Here is an 18,421-nt window from a genome sequence, read left to right as displayed (position 1 = left end):
CACCGTTAAATAGACTTTAGAAAGTAAATAATTATTTCTATGTGATTAAACTCTGAATCCAAACTTACGTGAAGCAGATACATTAGCCACAAAATATCTCTCAGAATATCGAATATCTGAACTAGTAGGATGGTAATAGAGATTTGGGACCTTTGTAGTTACATGCTTTCAACTCGTCACGACGTTGTCCTCACATCACACGCGGTTGTATACAAGCTCCCACTCGAACCCGCCAAGCAAAGTTACAAAAAGGAGCCAATATTAGGAAAGTATTACGATTTTAGGTTTTAAATTAAGTGACTGAACGAAGTGAATCAAACAATATACGTAAAATCAAGTTCTTAATTTGGCTAAATCACAAAGTGAAAATTTAAGAAACACTTTTATGAATTGTGAATTAAATCCAAAAGCATGGAAAGTTTCGAATCAATTCCAGTAGTCTTGAATGTCCTGATGTGCCACAATGATGCCAATCTGACTGTCCTTGAATGATTTCTCAATAATCCCCAAAAGATGTGTTAATCCAATCAATGAATACCTTAATAATTCCAATGAATAATTTCAGTAATTTGTCTTGTCAAATAGGCACAAAATCATATCTTCGGCTCGTTTTAGAGGGCTATTAGTGAAACTGAAGCCACACAAGTAGCATCTTGATTTGTTGTCAAAAGTGGGATCCTTATGAAAAAATAGGACTACTTGAGGAAACTGGCGGTGATGACTGGTCGTTTCGCAGAAGTATTGACAATAAATTCTTAGTCTATCCCTTGAAACTCCATTGGCTGGTAATTAATGAGTAAATAAGGCTTATCAAAAGATCTTGAATCTAGATTCATTTTTATTGGCCAAGAAATAAAAGCGATGATTATAAATACCGTATGTCTTATCACGTTTGTCAAATGGTAGGAAAACCCAATCAGATTATACATAAAGTTTATTCGCAACCTATTCCTGCATTCATTTGGCGAACCATTTTCAGAATAATGGTACACTGTGTAGGTTCCTTGCCTAAGACCAAGTCAGGCAATCAATACTTGTTGACCATAATATATGCGTTCACATGAGTTGCCAATGTCACTCCTTTGAGAACTATTAAAACAAAAACCACAGCAAAATCTTTGACTATATATATATATATATATATATATATATATATATATATATATATATATATATATATATATATATATATATATATATATATCTATTTCGCGAAAATGTCATACAGATTTTCCAAGAGATGGTGCATTATTAATCTAACATCGTGAAATAACATTGGATTATTATATCAAGATTCCTACACGGGGCAGGCTGAACGAAATAAGACAGGCTGTTGGCAGTGAACAAGATCGTCTCTGCCCCGTTGCAGCTGTTAGCCACTGAGGCTGGTACAGAAACACAACGACGGCAAGTCCCCGAATTCGAGTTGCATAAAAGTCTTGGCGATGTTCAAGATTATTGGGAAATTATCCGAATCGAATACGAGGCAGGTAAAGACTCGGTGAAATATCACTTAAAGATGCATCCTGGCATTATATTAAAATTCTAGCTCGTAGGCATCTCCCCGGTTACGATTGGGATTGGTCTATACGCGCATCTGATTCAATGGTAACAATGATAATGTGTTCCAAATCGCAACCCCATAGAGTCATACTGAATCTAAATCGTAAATCGTACAGACAATGAAACCATTAATAACGAAATCTACAATGTGATAGCAAATAATATCAAAATGTTAGAAAAATCACCAGTTTAGAATTATGATGGATCTTGGACAGATGCAAGGAACTTAAGCTGCATAATTCCCCATCTACATCTTTTCCTTGGGTCAAATTGTATCGCAACACAAATGAATGTTCAGCGGCGAAAAGTGATGAATATAAAAGAAACAAGGACAATCAATGTTTTGGAATGGGAGCTCTTGTCCGCGTTGCCTCCCGCGAGCAATAATAAAGACCAACATCGAATATACAAACAATATCTGGTCGAACGTTAGTGTGTTAATATAGAATTCCCTGTACTGGTTATTTAACACTCAAAGAGGTTAACACTAGCATTGCTGTTAACGTGTACGCTAGCAACAACGGATTTTGTTCGCTTGAAATATCTCTACATGTACAAAGCAAGCTGATCCAGACTGATTTGTTGTTGTTGAGCAATATGGACGGCCCAATGTTGACTGATGAAATGTTTGCTATCACTTTCATATCAGTGGTGGATCCAGGACCGGCCTTAGAGCAAGGCGTCTGCCTTTAGCCCCGTGCCTTCGGACCCCGCGCTCAAATTGGCAAAAGAAAATAAAAAGGTAGGCATACTATAGTATCTACAATGGCCGGATCCCGCTGCCAGCGTGGCGCCTTGGGCTTCGCAAACTGTTAAACAGAGCTTGGGTGGATGCAGAGTAGCCACACACAGTGCATGCTCCTACAGTTGTGAATTTACCGAAGGATAACAAGAATTTAGGTTGTGCCGCACAATCTACGCGGGTATAGTGACCACATAATAATGCAATGTGTCGCAGCTGTTTCGAATGTACCAGTAAGTGTCATTCCCCAAAACATCTAAATGTACATGATTTATGGCTGCAGTTCATTGACTCTCTGCAGGTTCTGAATTCCAGTCTCGATAAGCTAGTCACTAACTATGGGATGGGATCCAACTATCGATTTAAAATCACCAATCGATATGCTACCGCTAACCCCGACAAGATGAAGTTGATAAATAGAGAAGGAGTTTTCCAGCACTCAAAATATAAAAATTCGAAAGACGATCATGGCCTGTATTTGCACACAGAAGTACTTTTACTCGCAGATGTATTTGAAGCATTTCGAGACACTGCTATGTGGCTGTATAAGTTAGACACCACTCATTACTCTTCGTCACAGAGAATGGCTTGGGAGACATTATTGTATAAAACCTAGACTGAGTTGGAGTTGTTGACAGACATCGACAACCATCTGGATGTTGAAAGAAGAATCCGCGGTGTATCGATGTCACGTCGCCGATATGAACAATCTGTTAGTGGACGAACAGTAGCATCATCTGGACGCCAAGAACCTATATCCATCGGCGATGATGAAGACATTGCATGTTGGTAGATTTCAATGAATTGATCCTGAAACCGTAAACATACACGAATACAAAAGCGACAGCATCAAAGCTATTTTTTTTGGAGGTTGATCTCAAGTACCCGGACAACCTTCATAGTAGCCAGAATAATTATCCACTGGCCACAGACGATCCGTCGATGCAACGCATTTGGATGTCACCGTATTAGTGTGGGACTGTGAACGAATCAAATCTGCGCACAAAATTATCTGTGTTGTTCAAATACAAAACCTGACGCCGTAGTTACGGCTGGGGATGTGCGTGCTGTGAATGCACCTGGTGTTACGGTTTCTTCAAGGAACTTGGATAGCGCCTTAAATAACAGCGAATAAAGATCTACGCACGGTCTTCGACCACGTCCGTTATAGTGAAGAAGAGAAAGTTGGAAAGCTCATTGCGGACCCAGCATTCTAGTCCAAGAAACTCTTCTATGGTGGACTATTAGCCTCCCCGTAGCAAAAAATCTAAACTAAAGCTGATAAAGCAAATCTACATTGACCCGTCTGTGCTAGATATGTCGAATATCTTGGTGCACGAGTTTAATTAAGACGCTATGAATCCCAAACGATGTCTACCCAGAAATTGTTAAGGTATCGCTCGCTGACAGATTTGACATCAGCGAGTATATGAAAGATCGTCCATTGTTTAGTAAACGATGGGATGCGTGTGCCGCGAGTTCGACAAAAGAGTTGGTAAATTCAAGGAATATTGCTCATGAAAGCTGAGCAAAGACTCCATAAAATGAACTCGATTATGGCTGGACCCAACGAAAGCTTTAAAATGGCAAAAGGACTTCCCTGGAGTGTGGTCGCAAAAGATCTTAGGCATAACATGCATATGGAATGTTAGCTCGAATGGCGCGATTTCACACACTCGGTCAATCTTTTTCGGTCAAAGGGACATAGCATAAGCCTGCATCATTGCACCAGGATGACTTTACCCCCGTTTGACAGCAAATTTATGGATGTTCTCAGTTGGAGAAATTAGCTCGCGAAGGGGCAAGTACAGATCCCAAAATAAACCGTTGTGGTTGTTCATGTATCTCCGGGAATTACTTGCAGGTCTTCTCGCAAGAATTCTCCGTTCGGAGACCTTAGCTCACTCGCTGAAAGAGCTAAATGGTAACGTGTAGTTAGCCAAGGGAGGTCAACCCAATTAGAAATTGTAAATACAATGAATGATCATGTCGGGTCAGTAGCACGCCATTTTTCGCATTCTAACTCCCTCTGTGCACTTGTATGTATGAGAATGTATGAGCCTAATAAACTTCGTTGGTGGTCATGACATCAAATTATCTACGGGAAATCTTTCTTGGCGGTGGTAAGTGAATCTGACAATATCCATGTGAAGTAAGCCACTCATCCTGCGTGCAACTCGAATGATTTTCCGCGTACGCAAACTTTTCAACGCTGCTTCACCCTTCGAAAACCCACACGGACATTAATATATCGCGGCTAGTGTCATGATTATTATGTCGATTCTTTCCTTCCAATGAAAGGAGTCTTTAGATCCACCAATCTTCACCTTACTTCTTTTTTTGTTGTTGATCTGGAGATCCTTTTTTCGGCACCTGGTCTCACGATTACATTCAAGTCATGGATGAGACGTAATCAGCAAGTTGACGCGCACGGATATCACTTAATGGATGGTGCGCGAGATCAATTCAGTAACATGGATCATCGACGCGTTTTACAGGTTCTTCTCCAGACTTTTGGTCGATTGTTAAAATTCCCGGTCCTGTACCAGACCAGCAGTAATTGTATCTAGGTCCTGTAACCAGGCAGAGATGATTTTTAGCAGGGTATATACTCCGTGGTATTCCGAACAGAACGCAAATGCAGAAAGAACATCATTGTCGCCAAACTTTGCTAGATCCGCCTTTGTATAAACGGTCAGCGGTTCCTTCAAATGTGAAAATTTGTGTTCCACACCGATCACAGATTCCCGTGATTGCAGCTCTATCATTATGTGTTTAAACTCGCGATGGATTTGCATCACGAGTTTTCATGCATCATCGCACATAATATGATGACATGACTGTGTTATATAAACGTGATATTCCACGTGAAATCTCGAGAAAGGAAATACATCGTCATTAGCGTAGCTAAGAAGGCAATGCCCAAACCACCCAATCATGATGACATGCTTCCAAATTTCTAAGCTCATTTACGGCGTAGATTATTGGTTCAGTCTGATATGTTAAAACCCAACTGCTGTTGAATAAAATCATGAGATGGTTAACCTATGATCGCCTTTACGTGATTTCCCCATCAGCCGACGATCAACCATGATTTGATGTGTTCAAAGATTTTACAAAAATGTTTTAAAGACATAGTTATCCTCCACCATTGATCATTTTTGCACAACAGATGAAACTCCGGCCACTGACGACCTTGACAAAACCATTGATAATCTTATCGTGTATGACGATGTAATGCTTGAACATCACGACAATCCCGCGAGAATATTTTTCTAAGGCTGAAACAAATCGCAAAGGTGATTCATGTGACACAACAATAAGCACATGTGCCTAAAGTGATATCGGCCAAATGCAACATCCTATTGACATTTGGTGGTACGGACTTAAAAAAATGTCAGGACCTGGATTTCAGCTGAACATTTATAGGATGTGTTTCAAAATATGTAAGATATATCAGAGGGCATAGACCAAATGCTTGTACCGTTAATCAAATTCAAAAGATATTGCGGCATAGACGCGTGAACCGTGGACAATGTTAATGGTATATATTATATAACGATGGCAAAAGTTAAAGATATACCATATACCCATTATTTATCCAAACATTCATAAGATCTGTTAAAGGGACTTTGGATATATAATTCGTTTTGTTTGTCAATAATTTAATTACTAGGTTCCAAAGTCTTCATTCTGCCGATATGGATTTATAACATACTCCAACCAGGAAAGCTTTTGCATTTGAATCATTGATCTAATGTATATTGCTTTAAGTTCCTCAAACAAATGTTATTTTTTCCTTTTAACTCATATACAGTACTTAACAGAGCAAGAACATTGCCACCCCCACCCTCTGAGACCCTATATGGTCTTGTAACTCGGTTATGATGTGAAATCTAAGTGTGATTTCCAAGATAAACACGAAAGATGCATGGAAGAATACATTATTATTAAAGGCCTTTCACCTACATTTAGCAGACAAATTCAGTTCAAAATATTTTTTTTCATACTTTCTTTATACATCGGTATAAAACATACCCCTATTTATCATTATAACGATCATAACACATTTGCTTGTGAAAGATTATCCACTGTGTGTGATACTTTCGGAAGAGAATATCACACTTAACACTTTCGTACAAAATTTAATCTTAATTGGCGGCAAAAGAGCTTATAGATAATGTTGGCATACAATGTCACAGACCACTTAACCACGATGACAGCATTATTGTCTGTTGTTATTAAATTATTCTCCGGAGGAAAAAAGTACCATTTAAGCACATTGCTAAACATGTTGGCTAATTCCATCAAATTTCTGTATTTGCATTTTTTCTGTGATCAGTTTAAATTGATTTCATTTTTAAGGAGCAATTTTCCTACTGTGTATTTTGATGATGGCCATTTTAGAAGTAAAATGGATGCTTTGGAGGTAATAGTAAACACTTCTTTATACGATTTTTGATCGGATTGATTTTGAAAATCTTCTAAAATAAAATGTTAATGATGATAGTAATAAGAATCAGAAGTTGATAGAAAACAACAATTTGATGCAAGTCTGAAGTATCGGAATTGCAAGGTTTGGTAACAGTTGTCTCAGCAGAGTTGGAGAAGATATCACAAAGATATTGTATACCGCTATTATACGCTGACTTTGTACTGTAGGCTGTGCAAAGCATAGTGGGAAAATGTGCTTGTTTTCCTTGAGGTTAAGACCGATAAATATGTTATAAATCTATGGTCTTAAACTAAGTAACGAAAATAAACTAAACAAAAAAGTTCAGAAAAGTTAACTAATAACTCATTTCTATAACTTACAAAGTTGAAATTTAACGGGAACGTACAGTATTTTGAATTGAAGCCAAACTAATATTGAATGTTCTATCACAAGTCAAAATGTATAATGTTAAGAATGATTTTTAATATTGAAGGTAATGTATCAATAGTCTTGATATGTTTGATGAACCAACAGTCTGGATGTATCAAAATGGTATAATCCAGCGTATCTTTAGATGAATTCTCAATAATCCTCAGTGTTTTTGGTAACAAGTAAATGAGCACTTTGTAATAGCAATGAATAAGTTAAATAAATTATTCCTCTCAAATTATATATGAAATTAACAGTAACTGTTTCGACAGACTGAGCTTAAAACGGAAATGAACAGTTTGTTTTTGTTTTCCATAACATTATGTAAAAACCCAAGACACAATAAAATTACCCGGATCCAGAACATTCTAAGAACTTGAAGAAAATAAAATCAGTAAACAACGTATTTATAACTTACCAACATAAAAAACATCAGGTACAAATAAAAAGTCTATCCTTAATAATAGACAGAGGTCGTGCACACAACAGAAATTTAATGTATCAAATAATGCGCGCTGTGAGAGCATAGACAAACGTGCCACTAGTATTAATATTTCAAGACTTTGCCAAAGTTTAAAAAGTTAACAAGTCCATGACAGTTTTTATTTTCTCTTAATTTCGAAATCAAAACACGGCTCAGTTAATAATTATATGTAAAAGCCGTTTACTTTAATTCAAAACATAATTATTTAAAGAAAAGCAATAAAAAGATACAGTGACGTTTGTCAGATGATCATTCGTTTGTATTTACCAAATGTAGTTTTGAGGCCTTCCTTTACAATAATTTTAAGCCAAATTAATATGTGAATATTTAAGAAAAGATAGGTATCAATAATCTTTACTCCTATCAGTAAATATTAAATGTATCACAAGAAAACATTTAATTTTACAAGACAAAAAAGCATCAGGTATATGATTCCAGGGAGAACAAGTAACCAGTTTAAAGGATAATTTAATCGTTTTTTGTGTGTAAAACCTGTGTGCAGCTATCGGTTGTGACGTTGGCTCTGATGAAGATGGTGGTTTTCTCGTGGTGAGGATCAAAGCTAGGGTCCAACAGGTTTGAATGGTTTTCACGTGGTGAGGATCAAAGCTAGAGTCCAACAGGATTGAATGGTTCTCTCGTGGAGAGGATCAAAGCTAGGGTCCAACAGGTTTGAATGGTTTTCTCGTGGTGAGGATCAAAGCTAGAGCGCAACAGGTTTGAATGGTTTTCTTGTGGTAAGGATCAAAGCTAGGGTCCAACAGGTTTGAATGGTTTTCACGTGGTGAGGATCAAAGCTAGGGTCCAACAGGTTTGAATGGTTTTCTCGTGGTGAGGATCAAAGCTAGGGTCCAACAGGTTTGAATGGTTTTCTCGTGGTGAGGATCAAAGCTAGGGTCCAACAGGTTTGAATGGTTTTCTCGTGGTGAGGATCAAACCTAGGGTCCAACAGGTTTGAATGGTTTTCTCGTGGTGAGGATCAAAGCTAGGGTCCAACAGGTTTGAATGGCTTTCTCGTGGAGAGGATCAAAGCTAGGGTCCAACAGGTTTGAATGGTTTTCACGTGGTGAGGATCAAAGCTAGAGTCCAACAGGATTGAATGGTTCTCTCGTGGAGAGGATCAAAGCTAGGGTCCAACAGGTTTGAATGGTTTTCTCGTGGTGAGGATCAAAGCTAGAGCGCAACAGGTTTGAATGGTTTTCTTGTGGTAAGGATCAAAGCTAGGGTCCAACAGGTTTGAATGGTTTTCACGTGGTGAGGATCAAAGCTAGGGTCCAACAGGTTTGAATGGTTTTCTCGTGGTGAGGATCAAAGCTAGGGTCCAACAGGTTTGAATGGTTTTCTCGTGGTGAGGATCAAAGCTAGGGTCCAACAGGTTTGAATGGTTTTCTCGTGGTGAGGATCAAACCTAGGGTCCAACAGGTTTGAATGGTTTTCTCGTGGTGAGGATCAAAGCTAGGGTCCAACAGGTTTGAATGGCTTTCTCGTGGAGAGGATCAAAGCTAGGGTCCAACAGGTTTGAATGGCTTTCTCATGGAGAGGACCAAAGCTAGGGTCCAACAGGTTTGAATGGTTTTCTCGTGGTGAGGACCTAAGCGTCCGTGCGAACAGGTTTTCGACAAACAAGATGGCTCTTGAGGGATCCTATGGCAGACTGGGAGGGGCAGTTCATGCGTGGTGGCTTATTGATCAACCGACAGAGAGGGATTGAAGATAATTTGTGATCATCAACTGGATGGCATCAATTATTACGTTCCGTTTTTGTAATTTTTGTAATTTAACACTATCACTGTTTGATTGAAAATCAAAAATATATTCAGTAGCACTATTTGAATAAAGAGGTCCTGCTTGTAGATGAAATATTATTCGTAGTTGTACAAATTCAATACTTGAAATAATCTTAAGTTATTCATAGTTGTATTAATTCATTTCTAAACATTGATCTTCCACGGTGATAGATCCAGACATCAATTGTTTATTTATAATTTCTGTTAATTAATTCTTATTCATTACTTTTTTAAGTTACATGGCATAATTCGTTCAGGTTAGGAAAGGAATACGTTTCCTCGTTATTAGTTGTTTAACTCAATCGGCATCATTTTGCTAAATCCATTGTTAGATTATTTTGCACGAGTTTGGTGCCGGATTTAATCTCTTTTCAATAATTTTATAATAAACATCTCATTCACTAACTTGCTTTAGCGTCTTTGTTATATTCTGATCCGAAACCGGATCATATTATTATTATTATTATTATTATTATTATTATTATTATTATTATTATTATTATTGTTACTATTATTATTATTATTATTATTATTATTATATGCAGTGCTTGCTCAGCCATTTAACAGCGTCATCATCAGCCTGTAGTCCACCGGGTAAATGTGTCAGTGGACAGTTGTTCACAAGGTGTGACATGGTCTGCAGAGCTCCACAGCTACAGGAAGAGTCAGTGGTCTGGCCCCATTGGACAGGATTGACTGCACAATGACCCTGTCTTGTCCGGAAGCGGTTCAGCGTGGTCCACAGATGACGTGGAAAGTTGAAGGCAGGAGGGTAGACAGATGGCTCAGCTACGAGTGAGTGGTCTACAATATCTGTTAAAGACCACTCGGCACTTCATGCCGAAATAGGTGTCATATCCCCCGGCAACGAATCTAACCAGACTGGGCATCTCGAAGTCAAACGCAGTGCTGGATGTGAGACGATCTCCATTTACAGTGGAAGTTTATCACTGGCATAGACCATAGCCAACATATTTGTGATTGCTTACTGGCGACACAGATGTCGAGGAGGAATGTTGTTGAGTATCGATAGCCATGGTAAAGGAGTCGGATGTAGTGTTCCAGAGATTATGCACATTGTTGTGTTGAGCTGGACATCAATTAACTTGGTGTGAGATGATCGAGCCCAGACAGAAGCGCAGTACTCGGCTGCTGAATATGAGAGGACTAGTGCTGATATCTTGAATGTTTGAACACTAGCGTTCCAGGTTGAGCCAGCCAGTTGGCGGAGTTGGTTGTTTCGAATGCTAAGTTTGCTGAAGTATTCTTCAGGTGGTTGTAGAATGTCAGTGATTTATCGAGAGTCACAACAAGGTACGTAGGTGTCGGGTGATGTTTTATTTGCTGCACACTGAGAAGGATGCAACGTTCACGGTTCGCATTTGCATTATTAAAGTGGAAGACGCTGAAAACTGTCTTTGTTGTGCTTGGCTGTAGTCACTATTTGATGAAGATGTCAGTCATATCCTCAAGGTCCTTGTTCAGTACCCCCTCAAGCTCAGCAAATGCTGTCTCATTAGTGTCCCTTTTGACTATTGCTAGATTTCACGAGCAACATAATATCATTCATGCTTCAGCTGCGCAATCAAGACTACTGCCTTACAAAAGGAATTCATTGGGAAACCCACCTGTCTGGAGGAAACGTGTCTCTACATCAATCTTGGAAATGAGCGAGTATCGTCAAGGCCTTTCATTTCTGGAGAGACAGTAACCATTGGAAGGCAATCTTAATAATGTTAGTTATCTCGGTGGTTGTGACACACCTCCTCAAACACGACCGTTCCAAATCACCTCACCTTTGTCTCCAAGCATGACAGTTCCGACCTTGATGTACAAGTCTCGACATCGGCATCAAGATCAGATATACTCCGCGCAGATGTATTGTCTTGGCCGACTCTCTGTCCAGGAAGGGCAGATGTTCCATACAGAATGTCTCACCATCCGGCGCTCTTGCATCGGATATGCGCACTATGTGGTTGTCCGATGATTGATCTTATTTCGACCTGGTGGAATCTCAATCTCCTTATCTTCAACTCTCTAGTTCCGGAAACCTAGGCATGAGCCGAGGATACCATTTCTATCAGTTGGAAAATGTTGGGTTAATTTACCTACCTATCCCCCAACCTTCGCACTTCTGCCGAATCCACACAAATACATAATACTATAGAAGTTGAGGGGCCGAAATGCAAAATGATTCTGACCGCCCCTCTCAACTCACTGAAGTCCGAGATCAGCGATCTTCGCAACTTAGCCATATTTCTACTCAGGGAGATCCCAGTGAAACCAAATCTTTTCAAATATCCCGACCCAAGTCTTCCATCCAAACCCGGACTGACCCAATATTTCAATTTGAGACATTATTGAGGCCTTTCGGATGGCACATGCAGTCCATTATCTCGAGTTTTAGACACAAGATTAGCCTCGCAGAGATACAGTCTGAATCTGACTGGACCAGTGTTGGTCACACAGAGACTACCAGACCCATCTGACATCAGCAATAGCTTGGGTAGTCCATCCTCAGTAGCTTTTGCTGATTTCATCTGGAAAATCTTTGGTATCATGTTTAATTGCTTTTCTCCTTGAAGACGCAAACGATAGCTTCCTCGGTTGTGCTGATCTAAAACTGGGAGACTGTGTTATATTTCATATTATGAATCCAGCACTACTCCCTGAAGGTTACTCAAAGTACAGGTTGAATGCTCAACATTCCCTCCTCCTTTTACGTTTTCTTCTAACGTTGATGTGATCGGGGAACTTATTTGACGGATAAAGTTTTCAGTAGATTTTGCTTCTTCGAGAATTCTTAACTGATCATATTTAATTTCATACCCTCATATTCTCCTTTTCACGATGTTCTGCTGAACTTAAAACTAGTGCCAGGTCGTGAAAGCGAGTGAAGCTAATGGGCAAACGTTAGTGCTCTTTGTCGATATATGACAGTACAGGAAAGAAGAATTTTCGTCTTGTTCGAAGGGCTGGATTATAGAGGGAGTGGGATCATGTTCCTAAAGTTAATGTTATCGGGTAGGTATTCCAAGAGAAACATAATTTACTGAACAATGTGCTTTCTTTTCTCTCATCCGGGTACAGGCCTCACGGCTTTCGTGGTTTCATGTTAAGAATGCCGTTTATTACCATATGAGGAATACAGTCTTTTTTGATAGGGTGAACGTGGTAGAGGTAAGACTCTCAATATTGCATAAACCTGTTACATAATGTGATGAGAAAGATATTGTAATAAATTTGGAGTATGAGCATTTCGGTATAGCGCCCCGTTTTAAGGAAATCTTCGATTTTTGTGATTACTTGTCTGATTATTGGAATTCGGTGCAATATAAATATTCCTTTGCCCGAAATAATTATTCAGTTACTAGGAGGAAACGTCATGGAGTAAAGTGTTAGTGAATTTCCATGATACCATGGTTCACTAGTAGTGAATTCAGGTCAAAACCGAATGAGTGTCCCTGGAATAATAAAGTCCCTACTAAAATCTAGTGGTGTATATTGGTGGCGTGACTGCATTAGCAGTATTTACGGTAGGAAACCGGTAAATTACACAATGGAACCAATGAAAAGGGACTCGGCAGATACCGTTTATGTTGCCATTGTAGCAAATTTAATGCATTTGTACTGGCGAAATGTGCATGGAAACCATAGTTTTACTTGTCGTTGGTGGCGTAGTTAAAATAGTTCCTTGTGTTAAGGGTTAGTTGTATAGTTTCTACTGTGTGAACTGCTGGCGGTACGGAAACCTACGAAGAGAAACCATGCAGATGAGGGGTTGGTAGATATTATGCAGGTTGTGAGATCTGTGGTCTTGCATTGAGTAGAGTAAAAAATTATTTATAGAACGGACACGTCGGGCTTTCTAATTTACAACTGAAGTTGTATGGAAGTCTTTGGAAATTTGGGGTAAACTTACGACTCCTTGCGGGAATCGCGCCAGGGCTGGACACCGCTCGGTCATGCAAATACCCCTGGCTTGTAACAATATAAAAGGGATAAGCAAATCTGTTTGTAAATTATGTTTCTCTGAGAATGTTTACCCGATGACATTACTATTAACCCCTAAAAAACACACCTGTCCGCATATGTGAACATCGTTGTTGAAACTCAAAAGCTAAACTACGTACACAACCATGGCCACCTAGCAATAGTCAGGGGAGGTAATAGGTAAGAGATTTTTTCTTCCAATTCTCGATAAACATAATTAACTCTAACTTTTGCTATTGCACAGGACTATGAACCTGGCTTGACTTTTGTGCTGGAAGAGCGTTGCTGGTAGTTTTGCTATGGCACGTGCATGTATTAAAAACAACAATTCTTTAGCGTACCGTATATTCTAATAGATCGAGACTAACTGCGAACTGCACTGACCCAGATATGATGGCGCATAATGCACAGGTGTATCTGGGTCTATGTAACTTGTTAGGAGTAATCAGTAGAACATACATCATAGTCCTTGATCTGCTCACACATAACTCAATAGTAGATCACGATCTGTGTTGTTGGCACTTGGACTCGACTTATAAGCAAGTACATACTGTATCTCAATACAATAAATAAAACGTCTGAATCTATTGAATCCTTAGGGGCCCCGAGTGGCCGAGTGGTCTAAAGCGCTCTCCGTTACGGATCACTGCCATCTCACCTCTGTCCGCGTCGGTTCGAGTCTCGGATTCAGCCAATGTGGGTATGTGAGAAAGCTTGCCAGTAGCTTCTCATGGGCCGGTGGTTCTTTCCGGGGTTTTCTCAGGTTCTTCCTCCACCATTAATACTGGCAGCCATGTATAGCCTATCTTGTGCTGAAAAATGGCGTTAAACCCTACAACAACAACAACAACAACAACAACAATCCTTAATGTTTATGGACACGAAAGAATTATAGACCCACATATACGGTGATATGATGCAGTGAATCTATGCTATTTATTCTACTTACGGTTTCAAGAGAGCGACATAGACATAGATATGCCTGCAGATTTAGGCCATCTATATTCACATGATGGTGCTTTTGCAAACACGGTTAGACACGTTTATCCCCAGTAGAATTGTCTAAATTATACCGTGCACACTGCTTTTTATGCCCTCAGTAGCAGCAATGATCATGTTGTTTTACTGCTGCCATCCATACGCCTGTTCATGAAAAACTAATTGTATAAGATAGCACAAAAACTATTCAGAGCCACGAAATCGTAGATACAGTGGATTGCCTGATACGACTGTCAGACCAGCAGAACAATTTGTTAGCTTTTAGTTCACCAGGCGAAAGGCCAATGTATGTTGCCTATTGTGAACTGTACGTTCGCCCATCAACACTTGTTTGTGAACACTATAGAGGTTTCATGTCTGATCAGACTTTGATCATACTTAGTGTGTAAGCATACATGTACGTCATCAAGTGCTTGGATGAGTTTTTGATTGTGAGCGATATCGATGGATATTAATGCATCTGATTACTTGAGTTGTGAACAGTCTAGTGGTCATACTTCTTATCAGATTTTGAAACGACATGGTTTGTAAGTTTATATTGTCAGGAGATGGGTTGAGTTTGATTGTGAGTGGCATGTGCACATATTTATGAGATGATATTGTATCAGACTGTTTGTGATCGTGAACAGACTAGAGGCCATATTTATAACCACTTTGTAAGCAGGCATTCCTATATAGAAGACCTGATTGGATCGTTAAAGGATTTTCTGTTTATTTTCTAAAGTTGTCAAATTTTAGGGACTTTAACCATGTTGTTCTGTAGAGCAGTCTATTAACAACATTGCAGCAATATAGACACGCATGTTTTGCAAACATCCAATTTCTAGTTATTTTTGTTTTATAATGTGTATTATACAAGACTTTCAGAAGCAGTAACGAGCAGTATCGTTGGAAGGGTAGGATGAAAGGATATAGCGGTAAATAGAGGAATGCTTGGAGAAATAAGGAATCAAATCCATGCAGAACATTGCCATATATAACTGTATTAATTATGCATCCAATGGTCGTTTTAGTCCGAAATAAAAACAGTGCATTTGATACATCTAATATGGCCACAGTGGTCACTTGACAATTTTATTTTCACTACCTCCTTAACGAACAATCGTATTTTCACTGGGTTTATATATATATATATATATATATATATATATATATATATATATATATATATATATATATATATATATATATATATATATATATATATATTGGGGTTTTCGCCAGAGGACTCCTATGATAAGTTGGAACTAATTGAAAATGGTGCCGATCTGACTTCCAATATGGCGATCATGACAACCATTTCTGAAATCTTGTAATTGCTACTCCTCATAAATGGAGAGTCATATTGCCAATTGATCTTACCAAACGACTTCCTATGTCTAGTTGATCGTAAATGAAAATGGTGCCTTTATGACCTAAAATATGGCCACTATATCTGCCATCTTGGAACTCTTGTCATGAGATTTCTATAGAAAGAATTGTTTTGATATCTAGTTGATCTGAAATGAAAATGGTGCTGATCTGACATCTAGCACGGGTGTCATGGCAACCAGCATGAAAGTCTTGCATCAGTGGGCACTACAATGATACCCTTGTATGCCAAAATCCAAATTTTATGCTATGTATCTGTGTTGTACATTTGTTGTAAGGCGGAAACATGTCTGCTTTCAGGTGTACGATAAGAAGAGTAAAAAGGGAATCAAGCACAAAAACTTCAAGAAACCCAGCGGAGTTCTGGGGAACTATTACAATATTCCTAAGAGACAGACGTGATGGAATAATCTGGTTGTAGGACAAGCTGATCAACAGTACCCAGAGATGCCAGTCATTCCAGATTTTGCAGTGTTACTACCATTTTCTTTTAATTCTGCATTCTGAAACATTTGGATGAAATTCTGTAAAATATAATCTTATGGGATAAAATAAAAAAAGTCTTTGTTATTTTTACAAATACGGCCACTTGACAAATGTTTAATGTCGAGGATGATTCAGATTTTGCAGCTGAATGAAAAAGGCAATAATATCTGGTTAAGAACCAGTGATTGCAAAGTAATACTGTTTGGTAAATGTACGGATACTAAATTTAAATGTTGATTTGTTCTTATTGGAAGCTAGCAAAATGTGTATTGTCCTGGCATTCATGTCCCATCTAGTCCATTTCTCATTTGCTTGGTTGTTTTATTCTGTCCTACTAAATGGTAACTCTAAAGGGTTCTCCGTTACGGATCACTGCCATCTCACCTTTGTCTGCGTAGGTTCGAGTCTCGGATTCGGCCAATGTGGGTATGTGAGAAAGCTTGCCACTAGCTTCTCGAGGGTCCGTGGTTGTTTCTTGGGATTTCCTGGGTTCTTCCTCCACAATTAATACTGGCCGCCATGTATAGCCTATCTTGTGCTGAAAAATGGCGTTAAACCCTACAACAACAACAGCTAAATGCTCACAAATAAGTTCAGGTATGCAAGACACAAACCATTACAGAAGATTTAGTCATTCTTAAAATATTCCCCCCAACCACACAGCAAAAAGAAGCAGAAAACAAAGGAGGATATAACGGCCAGCCTGTGTATAGTTATAGTTAAATAGTTATAGTTAACAGTTTGTCCTGCTTACCTTAACATGAAGCAATAGAATAAAATACTTCCATCTGACCATAACATGCAATTTTGAACGAAACGTACTGAGCAAAAATCATTTGTTCTTAGCAAACTTACAATGACTTTGCCCTTTGACCGTTAGATATATAAATCTATTGACTTCTATTTACCCAAACTGGAATCATCCACGAACTTTGGTCAGGGATCGTTCTCTAGAACAAATGTTATCACGAGTGGCCAATTTTCTGTCGATCACAATGTTCATAGTCTTTGAACTTTTGCCCCCATAATCAAATGACCTCATGTTTTCGTTACCTTAGGTGCAAACCTTCCACAAACTTAGGTAAAGTTAGAGTTCTAGAACTAAGATTATATTACAGCAAAGATTTGTTTAGTCACAGTTTACAGTACCATTGATTTGTGAACCTTTTTATTTGAAAATCAATATACTTCATTACTTCCGAGTGTAGACTGGCCAGCAAGTATCTTGTTGTGATATGGTTAAGAATTTAAAATTATGCGCAACAGATATTTTACATTTTTCCATTATAATGATATTGGCCTTTGACCCTTGGACCCATATCAATAGGATATTCCTTGCAGGGCAAGCACTCTACAAAGTTTAGATCAGGTCTGTGATGCAAAACTATAGTTATTATGTTGGTGCTATTTTTCTTGCTCCATGTGTAGAGGGAAGGTGATACAGATATAACTTCGAGGAAGCTATTAACAAAACAAGACTCTTCAACAGTGGAACCCTCCTGAAATAAAAAACCAAGAAAAACAATAAACGCATTCCATCGTGGTTATTTTCTACCCCGACACACCCACATTACAAAAAAGAATTCGGGAGGATTTGCACCAGATTGAATCGTCCGAACTCAAAAGGGTATATTTCAAAACGTCGCTAAGATCAGTAGCACTCAATATGTTGACAAAACTGCTGATTTTAGAAAGCGAATGAATAACCACAAAAGTCACATTCACGACGACATCAACGCGAAACTTGCATCAACTACAACTCAACTGAACATTCAGCCAAGTCCGATATAGAACGCACAAGTATGGAATGATACTGGATACAACAGTTAAAAACTCACGGGGAGTTCGGCCTAAAGAAAAAAATCTAACCTTCCTGCTGAAGTCTTATCAAAACTATAACCAGCCATCAGTTTATCATACTTACGCATTTTCTCTCTCTCTCTTTCTCTCTCTACATACATACATACATAGATACATATATACATACATACATATACAACACTTTGCTAACGAATTAGCAGAAGCGCTTTGGACTGATTCTTCACGAGTCCTTGTCAAAGGATAAATTATACAAAACAATGACAGACAAAATGAGGAGAAATAGTGCCATTAGTTTTGTAAATTTGTGTAAT

The 18,421-nt window shown here is 38.7% G+C and overlaps 1 protein-coding gene across 1 annotated transcript in view; it reads right to left on the bottom strand.

Moving 5' to 3' along the window:
* Positions 1–14,772, bottom strand: part of LOC149793125 (protein mono-ADP-ribosyltransferase PARP6-like) — a 33,643-nt gene extending 18,871 nt beyond the window's left edge. Inside the window, exon 1 of the mRNA XM_089967040.1 lies at positions 14,383–14,772. The gene's annotated coding sequence lies outside the window, so the exon portion shown is untranslated. The remainder of the gene's footprint in view (positions 1–14,382) is intronic.
* Positions 14,773–18,421: the final 3,649 nt, after the last annotated feature.

The sequence above is a fragment of the Sinohyriopsis cumingii genome, chromosome 8 (genome assembly GCF_028554795.1).
Source record: "Sinohyriopsis cumingii isolate HCF-2022 chromosome 8, ASM2855479v2, whole genome shotgun sequence".
Lineage (NCBI taxonomy): Eukaryota > Metazoa > Mollusca > Bivalvia > Unionida > Unionidae > Sinohyriopsis > Sinohyriopsis cumingii.
This window is presented reverse-complemented; position numbering and strand designations above follow the sequence as displayed.